We start from the raw sequence: 23,507 nt of genomic DNA on the forward strand, positions 1-23,507 counted from the left end.
ATCAGTTTGTTTGCACGAGGCAAGATACGATCAGTAGTGTACGGAGCATGTGCGAGAATACAGGATGTAGTATTCCCCTCCTCCATTGTGCTGGACAGGCCATGCGGTCAAGCAGGAAGTTAATTCTTATTTGTATTGATTGGTCAAGAGAATGTGCGGGTGGAGCTTATTATGGGAGGAGTTATGTGCCTATATAAGGAGCCTGCACTATTGTCCGGGGCTCAGAACTTGCTGTATTTTGGTGACATTAGTCCCTCTGAGTCCCGATCGGTGAACCGAATAAAGAATCTCTTCCTTCCTGAAGAAACCTGTGTCCATCTCTCTGTGCTTGGCTTCCGTCAGTTTCTCCGGTATCAATTGTACTATTGGAACACTACTAGATCTGTTCAGCTAAGTTAGGACCACACACTCCTTACTTACGTATGGTATTGTTTCAACGTGATTGATGTTAACGCTTTTCATGATTAAGAATGTTGCTGTTTTAATGACACGAATATGGAGTGTGGGAGGGGTTCTCTTTAGATAATGATGCTTTTCTTTGGTTTCGTCTGTTGGTTTCTCTAATGGGGGAATATCTTCCTCCATTAGTTCTCCCTTTAAATCTATAAGTGGGATGGGAATATTCCCAAATATTTCCCTTTCCCCGATCCCCCCACCATCTTTATCATTGTGGTACTTCCGGAGCACCTATCGGAAGAAACCTAGAAGCCGGGAAATGGGTATTTAAGAATTGGGGAAGGGAAATGGTTCATATGCACTTTGTATTTTGTTTGAACAACATTGATTTGTCCTTGAAGAAGTCCCTGAATGGGACAAAACGCGTAGGGCTTACTTTTTTAACCTTATGGTGACAACTACATCTACTTATACTAACTTTGATGTAAGTTAATAAATTTGCATTGTGCACTTTATTTTGGTTGCCTTATAATGGGATTGCACCTTGTCTCTCCTTATTCTGAGATATTCAAAGCTCAAGACTGCAAACAGATCTACATCCACATCGAATATACTGAAGACCTTTTTTATCTTTTACAAATTGTGAGTGGCCATTTGACACACAATTTATATACTTTATACATACAGTTTTGCACTATGTTGTGCCATTTCTTCCCTGACAGGATAACCCCTATTTTTATGCCTTCAAATGGGGATCAGGTCACATTCTGTTTAGACAACATTATTCCAGGAGTACCTATTGTACCCCTTTTATAAATTTAGTTTGTTTTTCTACTTCCACTTCACCTGTTTCTCCCTCATCATCCCAATTATGAACTTACCTTTAGCTGCATACCTTCTAACCAGTGTTTTCTGTCTTCTTTAAAATGCATCACTTTGGGATGTGATGACGTAAACCGAAAGGTGTGCGTGCCGTAAGGGGGAGAGAGCCGCTGGAGCTGATCGGTGCGAGGAAGCAGTAACACGATACCACGCCATACAAAACACCGCTTGGACTAAAAATATACTAAACGGATATTTCGGCTCAAGTATATTTTACTTACCTCATATATAGGTTCACGTTTGAAATTACCTCCTTTGTTAGTGCCTATTGATGATGCCCGCATGGGCAATCTGAGGAAACCGGCTTGTCCAGTAAGGATTGTTGCCGTTAATGGCGGAGTGAACGAGGGGACTTCCTGTATACCTGATCTCTGTTAGTGCTGTGCTGTTTGTCTCTCGACACTACTGGAGGACAAACTAAAGGGGCAATTGTCTTCCATAAAGGTATTTAAAATACAATATGCAAAATATACAAACACAATATAAATAATATAATAATTGAAGGAAGAGCAAAAGGAAGGAGAGAAGAAAGGGAAAATCTATATATTAGAGGGAGTATGAAAGGAAACAAGAGCTGAAAGAAAGAATATAATCACAACTAAGTGAAGATAAGCAAAAAGGAATTGATAAAGAAAAGGAAATAAAGAGACAGTGAGAAGAAATATAAACTTTTTTTATTATTCTTATTTACTTTTTAATATTATCTTTTCTCTGTGTACATGCTCCCTATATTCCCTACACCTTAATAACTAGCTATACGGGTGCTCCTCATATAATTTTGACAGCTCCCAAAAGAGATTTCTTGAGAACAAAGAGAGCAAGAGTAAGAGCTGAAAGAAACTAAATTGCTAAATTGCTAAACTGCTAAATTAGCTAAATTGCTAAAAAGAATTGGAGAAACACGAGAGAAGAAAGAAAGTGAGTGGAAAGTTGAGAGAAGGAGAAGCTTAGAAATGTAATTCTGGCATGAACAAGCAAAGAAGCCTGGAAAATAAATCGAACTTAAAGAATAAGCTCTCTCTTTTAAATGGCTTCTAAACGCTCGCAGGAACCTAAAGTTACATCAAAAATGGAAAAGAAACCGTTAAAACAAGAAAAGAGACTCTCCACATTTTCCTCCTCAAAAAACTCAAGACACCAACGAAGATCCTTCTCTAGACTCCTTTATTGCAATGACCCTGTCGTCCGCAGAACCAGCTACTATCACCATAGAAATAATAAAATCACTGTTAGATAACACCTTGAAAGAAATAAAAAAGAGATCCAAGAAAACTCTATCGATCTTAAAAATGATATCTCTAAAGTGCTAACTCGAATCCAAACAATAGAAGAAAAACAAGATCATACAGAATTTCAGATTCAATCTCTTAAAGATACCCATACAGAAATGGAGCGTAAATTGGGTCAGCTGGAAACTAATATAGCAGATTTAGAAGATCGGGCCCGAAGAACAAATTTAAAATTTAGAAATATCCCAGAAAGCATAACAAACGATAAATTGAAGGACTTTTTGAAAGAACTGTTCATTTCCCTTAAGCTATCACTGGATTCCCATGAATTAAAAATGGATCGATGCCATAGAATCTTTAAGCACACAAATATTAAAAATAATTTTCCAAGAGACGTAATAGTCGCGTTTCATTCATACGAAACTAAAAATCTAATTTTGTCAGCTCTAAAAAACAATAGATCTACAGAAGAAAAATTGAAAGAGATATTTGCTATCCCAGATATCTCTTATTATACAAGAGCTAAAAGAAGAAATTTTTCACCAATATTTCAAATTTTTATAAAACATAATTTAAGGTTCAGATGGCGACACCCAGCTTCCCTCCAAATATATTATCGCAATGGCTGACACAATTAAAAGTTAATTAAAAGAAGATAATGGGGACAAAGAAAAAGAAAGAAAAGAAAAAGAAAAGAGAAGAAGAGGGAGGAGGAAAGAAAAAGAAAGGAAGAGGAAAATGATAAAATAAGGGAGATGGAGGACGATTGAGAAAGAAAGAAGAGGAGAAAAAGGAAAAAAAAAGCGGGGCATAAGAAAATAGAAGGAAAAAAAGAAGAAACAAAGGAAGATGGAAGAATAAAGAGAGGGAAATGTTTTTTTTTATTGATCAAAAGTAGAATAAGAACTAAGTAAAATCTTAATTATGGAAGAAAAAGGGGAACAAAAAAAAGAGAGAAGAGAAAGAGAAAAATCAAAACATTATATACTCACTACGAATTATTCACTACATTATTTGAACACTAATTATTAAATCACTGTAATAGAATATTTTAAATATGAAGATTGGGATTGAAGGAAAAGGGAAAGAGAAAGAAAATGAAAATATGAAGTTCTCAAATTTCTATATTATGCACATATCACAGTCTATTTGCAATATTATAAGATTAGATTTAATGTAACTTATTATGAGAGATTAATTACTGCAATTGAAATTGGTTTGAAAAGAATCTCTCAGAATTTCTATATTATGCACATATCACAATTTGTTTATAATAGTATAAGATTTGACCTAATGCAATATGTTACGAGATATTATGCACTGTAAGCTAAAAATTGAAAATGCTTTGAAAGTAGAGAAAAGGCACGGTGATAAATTAAGGAAACAATTTAATTACTTAATTTAAGAGGAAAAAAAAAAGGGAAAAAAAGAGATTTTTTTTTCCTTTCTACTATATCTTCCCCTTCCTTCTCCAATGAGTGCTCCCTCCCTGTGGGTATCCATATGATACTCTGATGTTGGAGTCATGTTGTATTCCAATACATAGGTGCTGCATAATTTGCAGCATTTACATATGTATGATGCTTTTTAGCATCTTAAACTATCTGTTGTTTGTTTATAAATGTTGTTGTATATTTACTTGGTTGAATAAGAAAAGGTCAATAGAAATTGTAAGTTCACAGAGGATAAATGAAAGAATTGGTTGGAAATTAACCATTAGAAATGTTAAAACTAATATCAATTAACGTTCAGGGACTAAACCCAAATAAAAGAGCTTATTTATATAATACTCTACTTAAAGAAAAAGCTCAAATCTCTTTCATACAAGAAACCCATTGGAAAAAACAAGATAATCATTATTGGAACTATAAAAAGTTCAATATTATTGCTGAAGCTTCAGATCAAATAAAAAAAAAAAGTGTAGCAATATTGTTTTCCAATCTGATTAATTATTCATGTGATTATTCTGAATGCGATCTAGAAGGGAGATTTATTATATGGATAGAAAAGATCAATGAGATTCAATATACTTTACTCAATATTTATCTACCTAATAAAGCCCCAATCAGATGCCTATCGAAAATAATGAGAAGAGTAGAAACAATTCGAAAAGGAATACTGTTGATAGCAGGTGATTTTAACTGTGTGGCTGACCCTAAATTAGATAAACAAATAAAACCTGGCCAACATATAGATAAAAACCTCGCTAACCAAGCAGCTTCGTTATGTAATTTGTCAAAAAAAATGATATCTTTGATTTATGGAGAATTTTTCATCCTATGGATCGTAATTATACCCACACTTCAACTGCTCATAGAACTTCTGCAAGAATAGATATGTGTTGGGGAGATCTAGATCTTTTAAAACGATTAAAAACTATCAAAATTGAGATCAATACATGGTCAGACCATGATCTTCTTATATTAGAAATTAAAGAAAATGGGGAAAAAGATTTTTCACCATGGAAACTTAATGATTCTCTACTAGCAAAAAACAAAATATAGAATATATAAAAAACCTTTCTGAATTGTTTTTTAAAGAAAATCTTCCCGAAACTACATCTAACCAAAATGTATGGTGTACATATAAAGCAGTCACTAGAGGTTACTTCATAAAACTTGCAAGTTATGAAAAAAAAATGAGAGGGGCGCCAATATCAGAACTTTATTTACAACTTTATAAACTTTAAGCTCAAAATAACAAAATCTTTTCACAGGATACAATAATTTTGATAAAAAAAAATATATAAATATGATAAATCAAAAGATTCTTGAAAGAATCGAATTTAATTTAAAACGATTAAAAATCAAATTTTACTACCGGAGTGATAAAATAGATAAAATAGTAACAAATCGACTTAAAAAAAATAAAATGGAAAATAAGATTTATAAAATTATTGAAGATGGAAAAGTCTTGCTGTCCCCAGAATATATAGGTGATTCATTTAGGAAATATTATGAAAAATTATATAACTTACAACATACACCTACAGAGCAAGCCATCGAAAAATATTTACATGAAATAAAAATCCCCAAAATTACCTTACTTCAAAGAGAAAAACTAAATCAAAAAATATCACAGATAGACGTAGAAGAAGCTATAAATAATTTACAATTATCAAAAGCACCTGGTCCTGACGGATTTTCTAACTTATTTTTTAAAATATTAAAAAAAATTACAATACCTAATATGACTGCAATGTTTAATGAGGTTGCCTCTTCTGGCAAAATAACTCGAGAATTATTGAGAGCTAATATAAAACCTATTTTGAAACCCAATAAAGCTCCAACAGAAATAACAAATTATAGGCCTATTTCTTTAATAAATATAGATATCAAATTATATGCTGCAATATTAGCTAATAGACTCAACTTAATACTCCCTGAACTGATACATATAGATCAAATAGGGTTTGTTAGAGGTCGCCATGCTAGCGATAATTCTCGCTGAATTATCGATTTGTTTGAATATGCTCATTTAACAGAGACGCCCCTTCTGACCCTGTCGATTGATGCAGAAAAGGCTTTCGACAGGGTCGGATGGGGATATATGAATAGAGTTCTGAATGCATTTGGTTTTGAGGGCTGGATTGCACTCGAGATCAAGGCTCTTTACAAAGGCCCATCTGCGAGAATAATAGGATATGATATATGCTCAGAATGGTTTGATATTAAAAACGGAACGAGACAGGGATGCCCATTATCGCCCCTGTTATACGTTCTCTCAATCAAACCATTAGCTATATCTATTAGAGAAAATTTGGGAATAAGAGGTGTGATAATTGAAGGAGTAGAAGCAAAGATATGTCTATATGCAGACGACGTACTAATCTCAATAACAGATCCGGAGATCTCCCTTTCTAATTTAACGAAAGAGATTAAGAATTATGAGGACGTATCACTGTGGGATAGATACCATAGAGGAGACAGGCGGATATCTCAAGAAGATGCTTCTCATAGGCTCTAGAAACATACCTACCCAACATACATGGCCTGAACAAAGGAATACATAGACAGACAGGGATAGACAAGCAAACACACCAGCGTAGACATAGGATTAGGTCTGACCAGAAAGGTACGCACACACCAATATAGCGCAATCTGACTGTTAAGCCATTCATTTGGGAAAAATGGAGCAGACTGCAACAGTACTATGAGGAACACATATTTATCTAAGCCACACAAACTAGGCCATTTTCGAATATACTACTTCAGTTGCTCCTTTCGGAACACTTCTCCACAAAGGTAGCTCCTGTATTTTCACCTGTATTTTCACTTGATATAGATTGTAACAAAGACATTCCCACTTCTTTTAAAAAAAAAAAATATATTAAATAAAAAATAAAAATTGCAAACTTCATCAGAAATATGAAAAAGTTAACAAAATAAGTATCCCATACAAGCCTAGGTATCCCAATAGCAACGTTGTAGGCAAAAGTGACTGTGCATAAACAAGGATTGTGCAGGGGCGGGAGAAAAAGTTTGGAACTATACTGCACTACTCTGTATCGCACTATATTGTACTATTGCACTGTTGTCAGTAATTTATGTAACGATCTCGGTCATTGCCTGCTATTCTTGTCTTATTTTGACTTGGATTATTGCAATGTTCCCCCCCCCCCCCCTATTTTCCTTTCTGTACCCCCTTATTTTTTTTTGAAAATAAAACAATTCATGGAAAAAACTATAGCTTTAACAATTAACATAAACTCTTATATTCTAGGTTCTCTTCAAGAGAAATATAATTTTCATTGGACCAAAAAAGAGTTCCAATATTTAGGAATCACGGTTACGGCGAATCCTCAAAATATACTAGAGATTAATTTTTTTAAATTACTTAAACACACCAATAAGATTTTAAGGGAATGGCGTCCTTTGGAAATTTCATGGTGGGGAAGAGTCAACACAATAAAAGCATATGTTATCCCTAAATGGACATATTTGTTTAATATTATCCCACTGAAAGTTCCAAAACCTTGGTTGGACATGCTCCAACATTCATTTTCTAATTTTATTTGGAAAGGGAAAACACCAAGAATAAAATCTCAAGTCTTAACAAAGAAAATTAATCAAGGAGGAATGGCCTTTCCATTAATTAAAGATATATATAGTGCTAATATAATTTCCCATATACATACATTTTATATTTCTGAGTCAAGAAAACAAGCTTGGTATCAGATTGAATCAATAAGGATAAAAGAGAAAGATCTATCGCGTATAATTTGGGATGATAAAACCAATTATAACACGCACTTAATGCAAGCTAATTCTATGATTGTATCTCATCTGATCGAAGAATGGCAACGAATTAAAAAATTACTTAAGATATCAACAAAGATAATTGAAGGAGTAAATATACGAGTTATTGAAAGAATTATACTGTAATCATAAATGTATGTATATGTATTTGTGAATATCTTTTTTTTTTAATAATGAAATGGAAAGAAAATCTATTCTAATAAAAAGCATTATGAATCTAACTAAATTGGATCTATTGGGAACATCATATACCATCCCAATTTTTTTTCTAAATTTCTTACATTAAATAACTCATGAGAGGGCGGAGCCTGGCAAGCAAGCGAGCAAGACGTGCTCTGCTCGAGCTCCCGCCGATCGGCACACTTACAGCCAAACAACTGGGGGTGAACCGCAGATGGAACCACATTTTGCGTATATAAAGCATGGGGAAACCAGCACACACCTGCGGACACCCGACTTGCCACGTAGAATGCCGGGGAACCGAAACGGCGGAGTGAGGCCTACAGGGTTGGACGGGCTGGGAAGGCGTCCGCTTCCTGCTCACCACGCCGGGCCACGAGCAGGCACCAAGCATCACCCCCCCCCCCTACGGACCGGGGGGGTTATCCCGGTCTCCGCCACATGGAGCTGGCTCGGCTGCACGCCTGCAGTCGGGACCGACAGCCGGAGCAAACAGACCGGAGGTGAGGGCCTCCAACATGGCGGATGCAAGCGACAACAGAACTCGAAGCACGCAGCAGCAGCCTGCAACACCCATCCACATCTCTAAAACGAGCAAGAGGGAGGTGAAGCAAAGCAGGGCAACAAACCCACACAGCCTGTCCACAAGGGCCACCCAGCCAGTGTCTGAAATGCGAAGCACCAGCCTTGGGACACACAGATCTTCACTAGACACCTTTGATTGGCTCTGCACAGGCCTCAGGGAGGCTTTACACAGCCGGGGAGTAACTTACCGCCAAGCTGAATTACAGGTGGCCTCATGGATACGTCCTGCGGCGAGGCGCAGCTACTACAAACAGATACCCCGGGCCTCCAAGATGGCCTTCCGGCACAACAGATATCGCCGGGCTCTGAGGCGGGATGGGGCACCAAATCCCCCGTTTGCACAAACCCAACAGCACAGTCGGCACAGCGGAGGGGCACCCAGGGCTGTAAGGCAGGAATCTTCACTAATGCCGATACGCCGAACCCCTGCAGCAGCCCTAGGAACAGATCCGAGCCGTCCGCACCGAAATACCGGGACCCAGCGATGGCACATACAGCCAGTCGGCGCAAGGAAAAATCGGAGCGCTACAGGACCAACAACACCTGCCAAATGCCGTGTGAGCGGAGATGGCCGTACATGCCCAAGAGAGCGAGGTATGCCAGTGCTCGCCCCACTCCTGAAATGCCCCAGCCAGCCCCACTGGCCTCAGTTAGGGCCACGACAGCCGAGACTTGCACCCCCTGGGTTACTGAGCCCCCACTCATGGGCATCGGCTAAAAGAACCGAAGGCGGGATCCCGCCATCTGGGAAAGGACTGATGCATACCTGATCTACCTACTCTGACCCTGATAACTCTAGCCAGTAAAGCTCCTTATCCTTTGTTTATTCTGCTCCGACCAAAACAGGCGTGAGCTAAGCGGGACTCTAAACACAGGCCAGCATTCATAATTCATGAAACAATGCCGCAGATTACGGACTCATGCCTCATACAAGCCACGCTCCTGCAGCCACATAACTTTTTACCATGGCATTTGTTTTTTGGTATTGATGTGTTGCCTGTGAATTTTTGTTTTATTTTTGTTTTACTTTTGTTTTACTCATTCGCACTATGTACTAATCTGCTTATTGTGATTCGTCTCTCTAGCAGTATCAGGCTACTCAGCTTACCTAAGCTACTCTTTGCTGGACTTCCCAGCCTGCGCAACGTAGCTACTAACATGTGAAGCTTCTATTGCTCTAAACAGCATGTTTAGCCAGACACAGCTAATCACTAACATACATATATATTACATAGTAACGTAAGCTTGAACAACTAACATGCACTGTTATCTATCACCTTTATAGCCTGCCTTAAGCTAATCCAGTTTGTAATGTTATCAATAATCAGCCTAGACATAACTCATTGTTACACGTTAAAAATTTAAAAATGTGCAAAGTTTTTCCACTGCCTAACTGCTGTACACCTTTGTTTCATTATGCATACTCTAGCTGTTGTGGCACGGTGTGCTATATGTATATCTTCATGCACAAATAAAATACAGAATTAAAAAAAAAATAACTAATGAGAGAACCCATGGGCGTTGGAACCCCAAAAAATCTGGGGGGGATAGCATTTTTACTCGCCGGGTATATTCTAAAACTAGGAGTTGTTTATCCCATTGTACAGCGCTACGGAATTTGCAGTCGCTATATAAATGATTAAATAATAACATTAAAGGGTCACTACAAGGAAGGGGTTTTACTTACCCAGATACAGCGCCGGGATCCTCCTGATTAGAACCACCCCTACCCTTCCCATGAATATTAGAACCACCCCTACCCCTTCCATGCACAAAAGAACCCCACCTACCCCTTCCACGCATATTAACCCCCTACCCCTTCCATGCATATTAGTACCCCCCTAACCACTTCCATGCATATTAGAACCCACCCTACCTCTTCCATTCATATTAGTACTCCCCTAACCCCTTCCAATAAATTTTCTACCTCCCCCCTCCTCCCATCCATATTAGTAGCCCCCCTAAACCCTTCCAATTATTTTTCTACCTACCCCTCTCCCCCTATCCTTATTAGTAGCCCCCCTAACCCTTTCCAATTATTTTTCTGCCATGTTAACTAACGCCAGTGCTGGAGTGCCGCCGTGTTTACATTAAAAGGCCTGCAGGGACAGGCTATAGACACCAGAACCACTACATTAAGCTGCAGTGGTTCTGGGGACTATAGTGTTTCTTTAATGTGAGGTAAATTAGAGATTAGTGCCACAAATAATATACTAGATTGCCTACTTACAACCAGATGAGGATGGTGATGGGCTCTAGCTGCCGTCTGGCTCCACTGGTCTGGTGTAGAACAGGCTCTCTGGAGGCTGTTTGTAACTGGTCCCAAAAATCAATGTTCTGTGAGAACGGGAAGCAGCTCCATTTTTGGGGGGCCCTTTACACAGCTCAAGGTCTGGGTCCCAGGGTCCACCTTCACGTTCCACCAATGAGTTTGTTCACAGGGGGTGGAGTGTGTAGGGGATGTCCTGATATGTGTGTAAGGAATGCATTGTGTGAATCTGTGTTTGTATGTGTAAGGGCTGCAAGGTGTGATTCTGTGTATGTACGGGATGCAGTGTGTGCGTCTGTAAGGGGTGCATTGAGTGTGTGTACGGGGTGCATTGAGTGTGTGTAAGGAATGCATTGTGTGTTTCTGTGTGTGTAAGGATTGCATGATTGTGTGATTGTGTGTGTGTGTGCACGGGGTGCATTGAGTGTGTGTAAGGATGAATTGTGTTTCTGTGTGTGTAAGGGTGGCATGATTGTGTGAGTGTGTGATGGATGTCAATCTCTCTCCCTCGTCACTCTCTTTCTCCCCCTCCCTCCCTCCCTCCCTCGTTACTCTTTCTCCCCCTCCCTTGTCACTCTTTCTCCCCCTCTCTCCCCCCTCCCTGTTTCTTTCCCCCCTCCCTGTTTCTTCCCCCCCTCCCTGTTTCTTTATCCCCCCTCCCTCCCTGTTTCTTTATCCCCCCCTCCCTCCCTGTTTCTTTACCCCCTCCTCCCTCCCTGTTTCTTTACCCCCTCCTCCCTGTTTCTTTATCCCCCCCTCCCTGTTTCTTTATCCCCCCTCCTCCCTGTTTCTTTATCCCCCCTCCTCCCTGTTTCTTTCTTCCCCCCTCCCTCCCTGTTTCTTTATCCCCCTCCTCCCTCCCTGTTTCTTTATCCCCCCTCCCTGTTTCTTTATCCCCCCTCCCTGTTTCTTTCTTCCCCCCTCCCTCCCTGTTTCTTTATCCCCCCTCCCCCCCTGTTTCTTTATCACCCCCCTCCCTGTTGCTTTTTCCCCCCTCTCCCTGTTTCTTTCTTCCCCCCGCCTCCCTCCCTGTTTCTTTATCCCCCCTCCCTCCCTGTTTCTTTATCTCCCCTCCCTCCCTGTTTCTTTATCCCCCCTCCCTCCCTGTTTCTTTATCCCCCCTCCCTCCCTGTTTCTTTATCCCCCTCCCTCCCTGTTTCTTTCTTCCCCCCTCCCTCCCTGTTTCTTTATCCCCCCCTCCCTCCCTGTTTCTGTATCCCCCCTCCCTCCCTGTTTCTTTATCCCCCCTCCCTCCCTGTTTCTTTACCCCCCCTCCCTCCCTGTTTCTTTCTTCCCCCCCTCCCTGCTTCTTTATCCTCCCCCCTCCCTGTTTCTTTATCCCCCCTCCCTCCCTGTTTCTTTATCCCCCCCTCCCTCCCTGTTTCTTTATCCCCCACTCCCTCCCTCCCTGTTTCTTTATCCCCCCTCCCTGTTTCTTTACCCCCCTCCCTGTTTCTTTCTTCCCCCCCTCCCTGCTTCTTTATCCTCTCCCCTCCCTCCCTGTTTCTTTATCTCCCCCCCCTCCCTGTTTCTTTATATCCCCCCCCGTTTCTTTATCTCCCCCCCTCCCTCCCTGTTTCTTTATCTCCCCCCCATCCCTCCCTGTTTCTTTATCTCCCCCCCTCCCTCCCTGTTTCTTTATCTCCCCCCCCTCCCTCCCTGTTTCTTTATCTCCCCCCCTCCCTCCCTGTTTCTTTATCTCCCCCCCCTCCCTCCCTGTTTCTTTATCTCCCCCCCTCCCTCCCTGTTTCTTTATCTCCCCCCCTCCCTCCCTGTTTCTTTATCTCCCCCCCCCCTCCCTCCCTGTTTCTTTATCTTCCCCCCCCTCCCTCCCTGTTTCTTTATCTCCCTCCCTGTTTCTTTATCTTCCCCTCCCTCCCTCCCTGTTTCTTTATCTCCCCCCCTCCCTGTTTCTTTATCTCCCCCCCCCCCTCTATGTTTCTTTCTTCCCCCCTCCACTACCTGTGTTGTAGCGTGGCCGAGCTGTGTACTGTCCGCGGGTACAGGGAGCTTTTGTTTCCTGTATCCGGCGGACTAACAGGAAGTGCACACTCAGTGTTCACTTCCTTTTAGTCCGGCCGGGTACAGGAGACAGATGCTCCCTGTACCGGCGGACTATACCGCGCTCGGCCACGCTACATTGAGGGAGTGACAGGAGGGAGCGCTGAGCGCTTCCCTCCTGTCAGCCCCTCTCCTCTGGCTGCGCCCGGGCGGTGAGCCCTCATGGACGCACCAGCCCGGGCAGAGCTGCAGCCGCCTGAGGCTCTCTGCAGAGCGCTCGGGCGGCTGCAGCAAAAGGGGGGCCGGCGGAGCTGGGGGGGATTTCCCCATTACCTGTCCCCCCCGCATGATTTGCTGGGGGGGATACGTCCCCCCCATCCCCCCCGGTTCCTACGCCCATGAGAGAACCATGCTAATTAAATTGTTGAGTCTCTAAAAGTATAACCTTACTCATTTTTGTACAGCATCAATATATAACAACATATACTCTCCCACATTAATTAAAATGCCATGCCAAAAATTAAAAATGGCTGCTCTCTACTCCTACCAGAAGCCATTCCACTCCTCCAGATCAAATCAATTAATTTACCAGTTATTCATTTTATAAATAATAACATCAATTTATACAAATCAACACAAGACATAAATATAAATTAATGTTATCTTTATTAAGTATATTAAATAGTTTTAACACAATATTGCAGTCTCTAATGGGGAAATTAGGAACGTAGGGGCCAAAATATATCTTGCAATCTTGGATATTAATCCAAATTTGATTAGGAAACAGCCAAGATTTGGGCAACCTCTGGACTCACGGAGAGTCATCCTTCAGCACTCAGGAGAGGAAACACCTCATGTGGAGGAAACCTCTGGGGAACCATGGCTTGAAGGACTGCCCTTCCCTCTGGGCATTAAGAGGCAAATACAGAGAATTCAATAGATGCAGGACTTACTCTTTTATAAACTATCTAACTTGGCAGAGAGATAGACATAGACACAAATAGACAGACATAGAGAGAAAGACAGACAGACAGACAGATTAGGAAATCATATGAAATAGAGGTTGATAGATGATACTGATACCTGGAAAAAAGCTGTACACTATGCAATTTCCACCCTTCCCTATTTGCAATCCACTCAACGCAGCACGCGCAATGCTTAAAATCCCCTTAGAAGAAGCACCAAGTTTTGATAATGGGTACACGAGTAGATGCACAGAATATAACGCCTCCTGCTAGAACCTCCATTGCTGAGATCAGATCGAGGGTAGTCAAGCTCCAAGTCTTCAGACACATCCAAGTGAGGCATAGATCCCTATGCCATTGATATGGTACGAGAACCATCAATACATGTGAAGCTCTGTCAGCGCCTCTGTTATAACTGGGAAGAAATGCAATGTTCAAGCAGTTACAGCAGCAGTTATGTTTATGACATCACAGCATGACATCACCTATTATGATTTGACTGCTAAGGATCACAGTACATGAAGTGGAGATTATTTGTATTAATATTAAATATATATTCGTCATCATTGAGTAAACTTTGACACTGTACCTCACAGTCAGCAGACACATTCCAGCCAATCAGCTGCAAGACCCTCGCTCCCAGACCCTCCCACCTCCTGGACAGCATCCATTTTAGATTCATTCTGAAGCTGCATTCTTAGTGAGAGGAGGGACAGTGTGCTGCTGCTGATTTAATAGGGAAATCGATAGCTAGGCTAGTGTATTCAGTGTCCACTACAGTCCTGAAGGACTCATCTGATCTCTGCTGTAAGGACAGCACCCAAAAAAGCCCTTTTTAGGGCTAGAACATCAGTCTGCTTTTTTCTTTTCTTTTTTTCTATGTAATGTAATTGCAGTTGCCTGCCTGCCAGCGTCTGTGTCAGGCTCACAGCGTATACTGTGCCCACTTGCCCAGTGCCACAACTCATATCTGGTGTCGCAATAGCTTGCATTTAAAAAAAACAAACTTTTTTGACTGTAATATAATAGCAGTCAGTTTCCTTCACATGTGTGCGTTTCAGGGCCTGCCAAGGCACAGTGTCACTCCAGTGCAACTCATATCTGGTGTAACAGTAGTGTACATTAAAAAGAAAATAGAAATTTGACTGTGAAATAATAGCAGTCAGTTTCCTTCACACGTCTGCGTTTCAGGGCCTGCCAGGGCACAGTGTCACACCAGTGCAACTCATATCTGGTGTAACAGTAGTGTACATTTAAAAAAAAAAATACAGGGGGTTTGTTGTCACCTTTCGGGGACCCATGGTGTTGTACGTGGCTGGGTGGAGGAAGAAACCTTCAATGACATCAGTGAGGACAAGGAACGGGACATGGCTAGCTTGGTATCCAAACTTGTGGAAATGGGGAGTTTGCTGTTGTGCAAATGGACTGTTTGCGGTTGTTTGCGGTGCGTTAAACGGGGAGTTTAGTCTGTCACTGTGAAGCGGGCGTAACCCTTACACTACCTGATCGATACATCATACCTGATGTTTTAAAGCACGTTATTCCAAAAATTTAGGAATGTTAGGCGATTTATGCCCTTTATGGATTAAAACCAGAATCTGCATCAACTATGTAATTTTCCATGGGAGTTTTGCCATGGATCCCCCTCTGGCATGCCACAGTCCAGGTGTTAGTCCCCTTGAAACAACTTTTCCATCACTATTGTGACCAGAAAGAGTCCCTGTGGGTTTTAAAATTCGCCTGCCTATTGAAGTCTATGGTGCTTCGACCGGTTCGCCCGTTCGCGAACATTTGCGGAAGTTTGCGTTCACCGTTCGCGAACGGAAAATTTTATGTTCGCGACATCTCTAGTCTTTGCAATCGGCATAAATTTTGAATGAATCTCAAAGTAAACATTATAATCTCCTTTCCTTTTACACCTTTTGAAATACAATTTATTTATTAGTTTATTTACTTGTAAGTGTTCCCAAACTAGTATTGTTTTTTTATTCAGTTATGCTAAACCTGTTTCTTGTCTTTTTCCACCCCATACTGTCATTCACACATTATATTCCCCTTATCACTATTTCTCAGAATAGTATGTTCAAAAATTTGAAGTAAGCTAATAAATTGGAAAAAAGTTTAGAAAGTTATTTGAGCGTATGGTTGTCATTTAATTGTCATTCACAACTTAGGCCTTTCTTTGGGGCTTTTGAGTTATCTAAGGTTAATTGGATTTTGGCCAAATTATAAATTCCCATTAATTTTTCTTATCCTACTTTCTCTGATTCTCTTCCCTCCATGAGCTCTCCTCTAATCTCTTTATTTTTGGGGAGAAGGGGGGAGTGGGGAGGGGAGGCATCTGGAATTTCTTCCAATAGGGTGAACCTGTTCCCCCACTGATTGCTGCGGGGTTGGAAAAACTGTGTTATTCACCCTTCTTTTTGGTTTCGCTCCCTCTCTAAAAAATGTTCCTCTCGTTCTTGAGGGTTCTCTTGGTCAGAGCTTGCTGCTACGGCATATGTTTTGTGATTAGGTGCATAGTCCGAGTGCAAATATGGAGTGGGGGAGGGGTTCTCTTTAGATAATGATGCTTTTCTTTGGTTTCGTCTGTTGGTTTCTCTAATGGGGGAATATCTTCCTTCATTAGTTCTCCCTTTAAATCTATAAGTGGGATGGGAATATTCCCAAATATTTCCCTTCCCCGATCCCCCCACCATCTTGATCATTGTGGTACTTCCGGAGGACCTATCGGAAGAAACCTAGAACCTGGGAAATGGGTATTTAAGAACTGGGGAAGGGAAATGGTTCATATGCACTTTGTATTTTGTTTGGACAACATTGATTTGTCCTTGAAGAAGTCCCTGAATGGGACAAAACGCATAGGGCTTACTTTTTTAACCTTATGGTGACAACTACATCTACTTATACTAACTTTGATGTAAGTTAATGAATTTGCATTTTGCACTTTATTTTGGTTGCCTTATAATGGGATTGCACCTTGTCACTCCTTATTCTGAGATATTCAAAGCTCAAGACTGCAAACAGATCTACATCCGCATCGAATATACTGAAGACCTTTTTATCTTTTACAAATTGTGAGTGGCGGGGGGCGTGTCCGGCAGCCGAGGAAGATGGACGCCTAACTCCGGAGCTCCTCGTGGCACCCGCAAAATTACCGCTATAATACCGGCACCAAGCCCGTCCACACACAGATATGGGTCGCACTAGGAAGCAATCCGACCCCACCGGCACCCCGAGACCCTCGGGGCGCGAAGGGGAGCACTCTATCCGCTCTTACCTCCAAGCCGCAACCCGCGCCCGCTCACCACAGTGGGAGGAGGAGGCCGCAAGCCAGGACATAGATTCCTTCCCCTCCACGCCGGCTAGGATGTCGCCGGTACCATCCACCGCATCAGAGGTACAGCCCCCACAGGAGAGTGAGTGGAAGGCCATACTCCCTAATCTGCTCACCAAGGCAGACTTTGAGGCCCTATCTGAACGCTTGGGCCGCGTGGTGAGGGAGGAGGTGGCTCAACTCCGCACTGACCTGACTAATGTGGAAGCCCGGATGTCAGTGGCGGAGTCTGAGGCCAGGTCTCTCCGCACGGACCTGGAACACACTAATTCGGCCGTTGCCACCCAGGAAGCGGACACAGCCAACCTCGCCACGTGGATAGATGACTTAGACAACCGCGGCCGCAGGATGAACCTACGGATCCGCGGGATGAGAGAGGGTGGCCCTGCAGAACACATACCCGACACGCTGCAGCGCCTGTTCGCCCAGATACAGGGGGGCCCACAAATGCCCAGACTTGGCATAGTCAGAGCGCATAGGGCACTGAGACCCTTGCCGGGGCCGGGAGAACCACCTAGAGACCTTGTGTGCTGCCTAGACAATTATCAGCTGAAAGAGGACATACTGCGCACAGCTCGCCGCATGGGTACCATCCGCTTTGAAAACCAGAACGTATCAGTATACCAAGATTTATCCAGGTACACCCTGCAGGCTAGGAGAGCCCTACGCCCAGTAACATCCGCGCTGCAAGAGGCAGGAATACCGTACAGATGGGGCTACCCATTCTCCCTCTCGGCCAGGCACGGCCCAGATCAACTGGTGGTGAGAAGGCCAGAAGATCTCCCGGGTTTCCTCCGCACCATGGGCCTCCCACCGCTTCAAGTTCCAGATTGGCTGGCAAGATCGTTTTTCCAACTCCCGCCAGGACCGCAACAACTGCGCAGGCCGGACCAAGGTCCTCCAAGACCCCAGCAACAACACCGCAGGGACCGGAGTCCGGGCCCGGCAAGGCGCGAACATGAGAACTAACAGACTGCCAGCCGGAGAAGCGGGAACCCTAGGTTGGGGACCTGCTAGCAGCAAAGAGGACTTGCAAACCGTGAGTACTACTTGGGGAGACACACAGTCACAAACGGGCCACATAGACCAAAAATGGGGTGGGGAACGGGGATACGGGAACAAGAGTCCACGACACATCACGCAACATGGGGTTTCGGCCCTAGGGCACTTATCCGCACTTGCAAAGCCATGGGGGGGAGTTGCTCGGGACACTTGGGGAGGGGAACGGGGTCCAGCATCCGCACTGGCATTGCTAAGGCCGGGCAGGCATACAAGTATTCTGAACTGCTATTGATATGCTGTGAGCTACTGAACAGGGGGCCACACACGGCACTTAGCTCGGGCCACAACAACTGACATGCCCACGGTGAGAGGGGTTAGAAAGGCACCCCGGGTTACTCTGAGCCGAAGACGGACAGACTTTCCCACCAAGTAAGGTCATGGACCGGAAGCGATATTACTAAGGCATACAGAGACTTTCCCTTCGGTTGCCTGCCTACACACCCGCCCCCGACTGTTTGCCCACTTTTACAATCTAGGCGCTTTATATTAGCCTACTTCTGTTGGTTCAGCATTGTCAAGGTTTATTTGTATTTAATTCCGTGGGTAACTCAACAGACAATTATGCACTGCCCCCTTCTGTACGCTTCTACATGCTGTCTGCGTTGGGCGGCTCGTCCCCCGCGTCCCTCGCTGGGAGTGGGGCGGAGCGGGAGAGATGTGGGGGGGGCGGCTGCGTACGCTCAGGGGAGGGGGTGGGATGCCCGGGAGGGTTGGACACAAGAGTGGGCAACGGAGGAGGGGGAAGATAGGAGACAAGTGGCCGAATGCCAGACGGTGGGAGCTGGGCGGGGAAAGAGGCCAGGTGGAAGTAAGGGAGGACGTGAGATAGACGCCCCGAGGCAACACACACAGACGTCAAGGGGGGTGGTAGGGAGGGGGACGGGAAAAGGGGGGGAGATATGAGGAGGGGGGGGAAGAAAGGGGGGGGAGAAAAAAAAAATGAAAGATGATTGCATCAAGGAAGACCTAGCGACAGCCCAAAGATTGGCTTGCCTACAGGGCCTTGCCTTAGCTAATCTCATTGCTGTGGATATAGCAATAGGGAACCCGACAGACCAGGGTAGAGGCAACCACGCCGACATACCGGAGCAATGGGCTGCAAAGGGCCTAACCCCCGAACATGCTAGACATTGCCACTAGCCAGAACATTAATATACACTCACCCCGTAACCCCACAAGCACACAACCACCTACTAACCACCCAGCCCCGCCTGCAGCACAGCTACGACACGCATGCACCCAAGTAGGAACTCACAAACCGAGGCCTCGCCCGGGACATAACATACAGACCGAGCGACACCACAGTAAAACAGAGAGCTATTTAAACTTAGAGACGCGACACGCAGCAATATGCATGGCACGCACACACAGACCCACATATGCTCTATACAGAAAGGATGGAGCGGCCACTCCACCTACATAGCCACCAAGGGGACGAGTGACTACACACCACATACCGCACACGGTACCACATTCCGCGCTGCCACGGAATCGGCGGACCGAATCCGGTCGGACGGATAACTCGACTCCCCCACAGGCATAGGACAAAACAGCCCCCAACTGGTAGGGGACACATCACTCCTGACACCGACACAGGCACCCCACTCGGGGTGACCTAGGGACCGGTCAATCGGGACACTTGTCCGATATCCTAGACATAACAGACCTACTCGACAGTAAACACAGATACAGCTCCATTCTGAACCCAGACGCACCACTGACAACACGAAGTGACACACGTACACACGAGGCTCGCTCACTTCGCCCCCTGGACCCCGCCCGGACGATGCCGACACCGGGACCAGGTGGATACGCTAGGGAGGACTTATGTATGGTCTCCTATAATGTCCGCGGCCTGAACGTCAGGGAGAAACGCTCCAGACTACTGCGCGACCTGAAACACTACAAAGCCTCGATAGCGTTCCTCCAGGAAACGCACTTCCAGGAAGGCAGGGCACCAGCCTTGAAGGATCGCAACTATCCAATGGGATATTTCAGCCACAACCCAAACCGACGCTCACAGGGAGTGTGCATCCTCTTCTCCCGACGTGTTCCTTACGTTGAGCAAGCCACCGTAAGATGCAAACAAGGCAGGTACCTTTTCACGAAAGGCACAATTCTAGACCAAACGTACACGTTCGCTAATGTGTACGCCCCGAACACGAAACAATACCACTTCCTACGCGACGCATTGAACACCCTGATGAAATTCGCGGAGGGCACCTTGATCATAGGCAGAGATCTTAACCTGGCGATCCATCCGGACCAGGACTCGATGGCCTCGCATGGGAACACACCATACAACAGGCACGCCAACACACTTCGCCTCCTACACCTCCACCAGCTGGCGGACTGCTGGCGGGAGCTACATCCCTCCACCAGGGATTACACGTTCTATTCAACGACCCACTCGACCTACACAAGACTGGATTACTTCCTGATGCCTCACTGCAACCTAGCCCTGCTCAGTACCGCAGAAATCCTACCGATGACATGGTCGGACCACAGCCCAATTCGCATACGGATGAAGTCACCGCTACACAGACCCAGACAAATGGCGATTGAACGAATCACTGCTCTCAGACATCACGGTTGTAGACCAGATGCATCAACACATCCAGGAGTACTTTGATGACAACGAAACAGATGAAGTCACCCCACTGACGTGCTGGGAAGTGCACAAAACCGTTATCCGGGGCCGGCTCATCGCGATATGTGCGACCCGCAAGAAGAGGGCGATACAGACGATACATGAACTCTGCACGGAAATTGAGATCTTAGAGGCCAGACACAAACGCACCCTAGACGCGACGACATACGAAGAACTCCAGACCAAGCGATCCCAACTCACCACACACCTGAACCGCGCAATTCAACGTTCGTACCAACATTACAAACATATGATCCATGAACACGGGGACAAATGCGGGAGACTGTTAGCGAATCTCCTGAAGCAACGCAGGAACCAGCTATATATCCTGAAAATCAAAGACGCACAACAACACCTCAGACACCTACCGGAACAGATTTCGACAGCGTTCCACGCGTACTACCAAAACTTATACAGTCTCCGACATACAGATCCGGAGCAGCCGAGGCCCCAAAAATTGGAAGACATCCGCAGATACCTAGATGCGGCAGACATACCAGGAATAGGGGAAGTAGACCAGGAAGCACTAGAAGCTCCCATAACCCCAGAGGAATTAGCGCAAGCCATCAAGAAAGCGAAAACGGGCAGAGCACCGGGACCGGATGGCCTACCCCTCCAATACTACAAAACCTTTGCTGGAGCCTTACTACCGAAACTCATTGCTGCGCTGAATTCAGTCCAGGACGGGGCCACAACAACGACCCAATTCACCTCAGCGAACATTACCCTTCTTCCGAAGGAAGATAAGGACCGGACACTATGCCCCAGTTACCGCCCTATCTCCGTTCTGAATACGGACCTCAAACTGCTAGCGAGCGTGATGGCGGCACGCCTGGCACCGCTGCTGCCTACCGTGATCCACCCAGATCAAACGGGCTTCATACCAGGCAGGGAGGTGCGGGACAACACCATCAGAGCCCTAAACCTCATAGTCCATGCGAAAGCACAGAAGGCCCCAACTCTACTCCTGTCCAAGGACGCAGAGAAAGCGTTCGATAGGGTGGACTGGGACCTGATGTTCGAAACGCTCCGCTCCCTTGGCATCGGGCCCAAGTACATGACCTGGGTGCAGACGCTGAACACCAACCCAACGGCGCGCATCCGGATCAATGGCGCACTGACAGACCCGTTTCAGATACACAACGGCACCAGGCAGGGGTGCCCGCTCTCGCCCATACTTTTTGCTCTGACGCTGGAACCCTTTCTCAACAGGATCAGACGCAACACGGAAATCCGGGGACTGATGGTCGGAGAAGTACATCACAAAACTCTGGCCTACGTGGATGACATGCTGTTCGTGGTCACGGACCCGGAGACCTCCCTACGAGCTATTCAGATGGAATTCGACGTGTACGGCAACATCTCGAATCTCCGCATTAACTACACGAAATCGGAGATACTGAACATAACCGCTAACCAAACTCTCAAACGCATGATCCAAACACAACACGCGTATCGCTGGTGTAATTACCGCATGAAATATCTAGGGATATGGATAACGCCCAACCCGGCAGACCTCTACACCCACAACTACCTCCCAATGCTGAGGAAGACGACAGAGGAACTGCACAGATGGGGAACCTACTACATATCCTGGCTGGGTAGAGTGAATGCGGTGAAAATGACATTACTGCCGCAACTACTCTTTATATTTCAAGCGGTACCCATCAAAGTCCCACGGACTTTCTTCCTGGCGCTCAAGAAGGAGATCCGCACCTTTATCTGGAAAGGCAAATCCCCACGCATAGCACACTCCCAACTGATCCTGCCCAAGCTCAAAGGGGGCCTTGCACTCCCAGACTTTGAAAAGTACTACCACGCGACACACATCAACAGAGTCCTCAGCTGGTCGATAGCTAGCGGCACCAAACAGTGGACACAACTAGAAGCAGACATAATCAGTTGCGACCTCAGGTCCCTGCCATGGATCCCTAAGTCAGCATATAGGAGCAAACGCATCACAAACCCATTCGTGGCAGCGACCATGCAGGTGTGGCACGGGCAGGGCACGAAACAATACCTGACCACGGACCCAGGCCCACTCCTGCCCCTGAAGGGAAACCCAGACTTCCTGGCTGGAGAATACGGCCCAACAATAGGCCTGGCAAGACACAATACGGTGCCTCGCATGAGAGACGTACTCCACCAACCATTTGACATTCGACCACTGGGAGAATTATACCCGGATAGACCGCACACATTCGCCCACGCCCTAGCAAAAGTGCAAATTGCTCAATACGCTAGATCCATCCCGCAAAAACCTTCCCTCCTGAGGGGCTTAACGCAATTTGAGCTTCTCTGCACGCAAGACAGGGAACCACCTCGAGCCGTCTCGCAAATCTACACTACCCTAGTCGCGAGTAGATACTTGCTGGCACCACCATGCATCGGAAAATGGGAGGAAGACCTTGAGGAAACAATGACAGACGCAGACTGGGACAAAAGCATTAACCTGATACAAAAGACACCGAGTTCGGCACGCTCCCAAGAAAACTCCTACAAGATCCTTACCAGATGGTACCTGACGCCGACGACGCTACACGCAAGAAACCCTGACCTCCAAGACACATGCTGGCGCTGCGGGGAGGAAGCAGGATCGTTTATACATCTATGGTGGACATGCACCCGCATCAGACCGTTCTGGGACAAGATCCGGACAATAATACACGAGGTCACGGAGGAGCTCCTGCCAC

Source organism: Pelobates fuscus, chromosome 4, assembly GCF_036172605.1.
Source record: "Pelobates fuscus isolate aPelFus1 chromosome 4, aPelFus1.pri, whole genome shotgun sequence".
NCBI classification, from domain to species: Eukaryota; Metazoa; Chordata; class Amphibia; order Anura; family Pelobatidae; genus Pelobates; species Pelobates fuscus.